This window comes from Neolamprologus multifasciatus, chromosome 2 (genome assembly GCF_963576455.1).
Source record: "Neolamprologus multifasciatus chromosome 2, fNeoMul1.2, whole genome shotgun sequence".
Classification (NCBI taxonomy): domain Eukaryota; kingdom Metazoa; phylum Chordata; class Actinopteri; order Cichliformes; family Cichlidae; genus Neolamprologus; species Neolamprologus multifasciatus.
The window spans coordinates 17,859,424-17,865,776 of record NC_140440.1 but is presented as its reverse complement, the minus strand read 5'-3'; the positions used below and the strand labels follow the sequence as shown (position 1 = coordinate 17,865,776).

Below are 6,353 nucleotides of genomic sequence, written 5' to 3'. Positions count from 1 at the left end.
TATTTGTGTGCCCTATAAGTACATTCAAGGCCATGTGTGTCTGTGTGTGTGCACAAATATAGGTGTGCATGCAGAATGGGAACCCTTAGGTGTACAGAGTCAAAGTGGTGTCAGCCTTTATCAATATTTGACTGCAGATCCAGCGAATGGATGAATCTTTAATATGACCTTGGAGCACAACAAAGACATGGTGAAGATACGGGTGATGCAGTGGGGTCGGGTGGGGAGAAAAGCCACAAAGGCTCTCATCATTCTAACTGAACTTTATTTTCACAATTTTACTTATCAGTTACTAAATGACCTAAAGAAGCCAATCAGACAATAATGATAATATTTGTATAATAAATGAACAAAAAACAAGTAAAAGAGAACAAAAAAGTTGTAATTAGTGCAAATGTGATCATGAGCTCAGATTTGAAAAGTGACAGTGAATCAGTATTTCTGATATCAGACAGATGTGGGGGGACGAGGTCATAGATGGTGTTGAAGTTAATTCGGAATTTAACTGGGAGTCAGTGAAGCTGTTGCAGAACAGGAGTGATGTGGCCTGTAGAAAGTATAATAGGGGCAGCTGAATCCTGGACCAGCTGAAGCTTGAGAAGGGAAGAAGGGATTTGTGAAGAAGACCAAAGAGGAGGAAGTTACAATAATCCATTGAGAAGTAACAAGGCTATGAACAAGGATAGCAGTGGCATGGGGAGTGAGGGGGAAGGTGGTTGATGTTATGTAGATGGAAATAGAAGATAGAGATAGAAATATGCTGACCTGGAAATATTATTAAATTGGGAATGGAAGGATAGAGTACTACCGAGGATGACACCCAGAATCTTAACCTGTGAGCAGGAGCTGACAGAGGAACTGTCAATGACTAAGGAAAAACTTTCAATTTTGGATAGTGCTGATTTTGTACCAACGAGGAGGACCTCATGTTTCTCACTGTGACAGTGACACAATGACAAAGAAAGAATAGAATAGAATAGAATCAAATAGAATCAAATAGCTGTTATATGTTGACATTGTACATGTACAACAAAATTGTGGGTGCTCCACACCAACTATGCTGGAATAAAATATAATAAACAGAGAACGACAAAGATGACAGAAATCCTTAAGGTATAATTGGGAAGACTGGGAAAAAATGTAAAGTTTCTGAATCTCTGGATTAGGATGTTATGATTGATAATTGACTGCACAGTATAATTTACCAGTCGCAGCAGATGGCCCCGCCCCTCCATGAGCCTGGTTGTGTTGGAGGTTTCTTCCTGTTAAAAGGGAGTTTTTCCTTCTCACTGTCGTCAATGTGCTTGTTCATAGAGGGTCATATGATTGTTGGGTTTTTCTCTGTATGTATTATTGTAGGGTCTACCTTACAATATAAAGCACCTTGAGGCGACTGTTATTGTGATTTGGCGCTGTATAAATAAAAGTTAATTGAATTGTATTTGGTATTGTACCAACACTTAGTCAATGTACTTTCCACGAGTCTTAATATTTTCATTTTTTTTTCACCAGTATCAAGATGTTAATTTTTTCTTAAATTAGCTATGTATTAATAACCACTACTGTTATATCCAGAGAAGTTTTGACATCTACTTTAGTGGTACGAAGTGTTACAGCAGGCTCTGGGGATGGCTTTTGGTTATATTTTGGGCTTTTTATACCTCTGGTACAAATAGAAAAAAGTTTGGAAACACATTATGTGTGGATGTGGAGGGGGTTAGAGTCAGTCACCAATCAAAGCAGCTCTTTTCCCTCGCCTGTGCTCCAGAGCACACAGGCAGACAGGCTTTGCCATGAAAGCTTCTCCTGAGAGAAAACCCATGCCCTTGTTCAGGAACAGTGTGAAAACAGCACCAGCTCCATTGTGGGAAGACAGAACACATTTGGTTATCATATTGCTCCGGTCTAAGAAGACCTGTTGTCAAACACATATGATTCAGTTAGAATTCAAGTACGGCAGAGAAACAAAACAGATGTTAGAAACAGAGACAGATGTTAAGTACAGTTCTTAATTGTTATATATTTGAGTTAAAATGAATGTAGACTGTAGACAGAGACACTACAGAGAGAAAAGCCACACACGATGACACAAAAGCCATTCTTGATTTTTAGTTCACAAACACTTGTTGTAATGACTAACTACTGCTGACATTTTGAAGATGTTAGCTCTTTATACAGTAAAGTTACAGCGGGATACAAATAACATCAGGCTGATCCTGCCACGATTTGTTCCCCGGTTCAAATCACGGACAAACAGGATCCCACAGCTGTTTATGTTTTTAAACCCATTTTGCACAGAGAGACATTTTTGAAAAATGTATTGACAGCAATGTTGAATATTATTACACAGGAAAAAAAAACAACTACATGTAAAATAATCACACCGTGACGCCTCTGCCTTTGTAAATAGAGGGACAGTAACTGCATGTTTATATGTAAGCGTGTAAATACTGCAGATAGAGACAAAATACTGTTAATCTGACTATCTGCCATTCTGCAAGTCATCTCATGTAAGCAATAACGTGGCGCACAGCGTGGCGTGAAAAATACCTTTGACGTTGCGTGACAAACTCTGTATTCCTCGTCCACACGTAAACGCAAAAAAGGAGTTTTAAAAAAATCTCAGATTTTGGTGATTCGAAACGGCGTTTACGTGTGGACGAAACAGCTGCGTTTTCAAAATAACCGTGTAGGTGCGGACGTAGCGTAAAAGAGTTAGTAGTTTATTTCCTTACTACCTGTAATTTATTGCAGATTACTTGTATTTGCTTAATTGTTTACTAAATGTTTGAGGTGTGAAATTAACAGCAATGGAGCAAAATATGGGTGCGTGTGGCTGGAGGGGCGGGCGAGGGCGCAAACAATTTCTTGTAAAACAAAGGGGGGCAAAAAAAGTTTGGGAACCACTGATTTAACCAAACAGATTTACACTTACAAAATATTTATACCCAAAATACTGATTTTAAGTCATTTGATTACATGTGCATATTCCATGTAATTTGCCACATGAGTATAATATAAAATATACAATTTAATGATGATTGCTATACATTCAGTTTTTCAGTAGCATTTTACTAAAAAATATTGCTTCATATTTATGAGGGCATAGAACTTCGTCCATGATTTTTACTTTATATTAAGAATGATGATTGAAAAGGAAACTGTGACTTGTATTTTTTTCTTTTCTTTGTATTTGTTGCCAGTTCTGCATTCTTCCAACAAAAATAAAATAAAAATCTGCCCAATGTTAACTTTAACTAATTTAATTACATGTAAATCTTTCATATAATTTTGTTACATACAGTAAGTATAATGTAAAATGTTACTTTTGATGGAATCTGGTCAAGTAAAATTTACTTGGAAACACTTCCTTAGTTATTCATTAATTCAATACATAAACCTTACATTTTATATTTTTCACTTTATGTTTATTTAGGTTGAAGAGTTATTTGACATTTAAAAAAAAGATCCCAATCTCTGTGATTATTAAAAAGTACTGCATGCCCAATCAGAACATTGTAAGAGCCGATCTTACAAGTTTAAATATCACTCAAATCTTACACAGTCACTGTTTAAAGTGTTTCATATCCAGATGAGAACCTGCAGACTCTTCAGAATACTTGATTTGCACTTCAAGTCGCTTTATATGTAGCTTAGTCCATTTTCCTCGTCTCCGTTAAAGTTTGCATCTGTCTTGGTTTAACCGGGCTTCAAATTCTTTAGCTTTTACAGGATGCTGACTGATGCTGAAGAAAGCATCAGGATCCATCTCCCAAAGGTGTTTGACCAATAGAATTTCAGTCCCTTTCTGGTGCTTCCTGAATGCCCAAGATGTACAGTTTATAAACTGAGCACGTGGCATTTAAGTCAGGGAAGGAAACTGGCCAACCAGTAATTACCTGTGTCTTTTGTGCTGCAGCTTGCCATGGCTGCACACGGTAACTGATGTTGCAGCGTTCTATAAAAACAGACAATTACTACATATTCTGCTATATTATAATACCTGGCCTTCACTGACAGATCACAGTGGAGAATGAGCCGCTACTGTTCATTTTGCTCCTCATTAGATGTCTGCAGCGAGCTGTTATGTTATTTCTTTTCATTTAATCATTCCAAAATATGTGAAGCTGAGAAAGTCTGAACATTGAAATGCAGCCTTTTAAACCTTTATCCTGCTGTTGTCGACACTGTCAATATTTCAGATGATTAGTGAAACGCATTCATTTTTATCTGCTAACTGAGATGAAGCTAAAACAGCAATGATATCACGATATTTTGTTACTCGTCTCATATTTGCATCTCGAGCTAACAGCATTGTTTTTGGCTCTCTTCAGCTCTTATAGGAGAATATGTAATAAATGTTGAATATTACTCCATCTCATGTTCTCTTTGTCTGTCTGCACTCTCCAGAGTGGTGAATAACTCATCTGAATTTTCTCTGCCTACACAAGTGGCAATGACATTCACAGTGCTTCTTAAACAACCACACAGGAGAAGATTAGGCTTCTACCAGGCACTGTGATGTGGATGTTACACTCTCCACAACTTTCTGAGTTCTTTCTAAATTTTCTAAATTGTTTATGCATGTCTTCACAGCTCTTTCCCAGAACAGTCCATTGACGATCTCTATTCCACATTGTAACTGGCACACACACACAAGACCGCATTTCACTGCTTCCTTTGCATTGGCTCCCAGTTAGCCTTAACCTCCTAAGACCCGAACTCTTTCATGGCATGCATTTTAAAATTTTCTTTGCTATCTGGGTTGATTGAGACCTGAGGAATGTAAAAACAAAGAATTACCAGATTTTGTTTTTTTGTTTTTTTTACCTAAGTTTTGTTTCTGAGACAAATGAGATCCACGTATGAGGACATTGGTTTTAAATTTTGATAGAGTGGTGGCAGTATAATGTCCTCGTAAGTGGATATCAGACCCTTGTAGAGAAAAATTAAGTATTTTCATCTAGACATCCCAAACTGTGATGTCCACATATGTGGACGCCAGGTCCTAGGAGGTTAAAACTGATTTGGTCTGTGAGAGGGCCCCGAACAGAGATTTATTTTGAATTTATTTATTTTTTTCACTAATGCCACATCGTATCTTAGCAAACACATCATCTCACATTGACTGCCTCCCTTCCTCACACACTTACACACACACGCACACACACACGCACATATAACAATAATCAGTAATATCATTAGCATCATTCAGCTTCTGATGACAACAACAGTCAGACGTTTGGGGAACAGACACATCGATTAAAGCCTGTAAACTCGCACCATCTTCTTCATCTAGGTATAAAGTCACAGCTGTAATGTCTATAAGCATGGAACAAAAGAAGGCAGCCACAGACTCATTTACGCTTGCATATTCAACTTATTACAAAGCTGCAATCCTTTCAGGACTGCTGCACTGTTAATAGGAAAACAGTTAAAAGTCCAAAATTGATGCCTTCCTGCACCAACACTGGACACTTTCAGGAGCTGTCCAGTGGGCCAAATTGGAGTCTTTGGTGGTTTTTTTCTGGTCACCAGGCCTTATGTTTGACACCTCTGGTGTGATGTCACGTGAGCTGGACACCTCCTACTGTGCCTCGTGGGCCCTGCAGCATTTCCCCAGCTCACACATACTCCTGAGCTGCACATACAGTAGCTGCTGTATAATAGTGGCCTGCCTCTTCACAACAAAGAAAGCTATTAGATGCCATTCATTCATGCCATTCCTGAAACAAGCCCAACGGATTTGTGTGACTGGCTGGAACTGAAACAACAACAATCACATCAACAGCTCACTGAACTTTTTTATTTTATTAAATGTAGGTGCACTAGAGGAGGACTTTTCTGACGAGCCAAAGCCAGTTCTTAATACTGCACAGCAGATGTTTAAAGCATCCATAAATGATTTATTTGCCACAAACAAACCCATTCATTTGAGCTAATAAAGCAAATGGGACAATATCAGTAAGTGGTATCGTTTTGTTTTTCTGGCAACGTCTCTTTTCATAGAAGTTGCTGTTTTACAGAGTTTGACATTCATCTTCATTGTGCAGCAAAGTCGATCACAGCCAAGTGTGAAAACCACGTGCGTCAACATTTCACTGTGGAAAAATTGTCTGCAGCAGAAGTTAAAACTCTGCTCAACTTCAGATGCTTCCAGTGCAAAATCAGCTGCAGTGCGCTCTCAGAGCAGAGGGCAGCATGTGTTTTGAATCTGTACAATGCAGATATGTTACACACCAAAGTGAAGTAAGCACCATCTGTCTCACACACAAGCACACATCTAAAATGTCTTTGCTCTGCTTTGCATGCATGGAAGATGATTTGAGATTAGACCATTCTGAGATCTAATC

General features: G+C 38.3%; 1 protein-coding gene across 4 annotated transcripts in view; it reads right to left on the bottom strand.

Annotated features, from left to right (window-relative positions):
- The window catches only part of il1rapl2 (interleukin 1 receptor accessory protein-like 2), a 518,624-nt gene that overhangs the window by 433,396 nt on the left and 78,875 nt on the right, over positions 1-6,353 (bottom strand). The window lies entirely within an intron of this gene.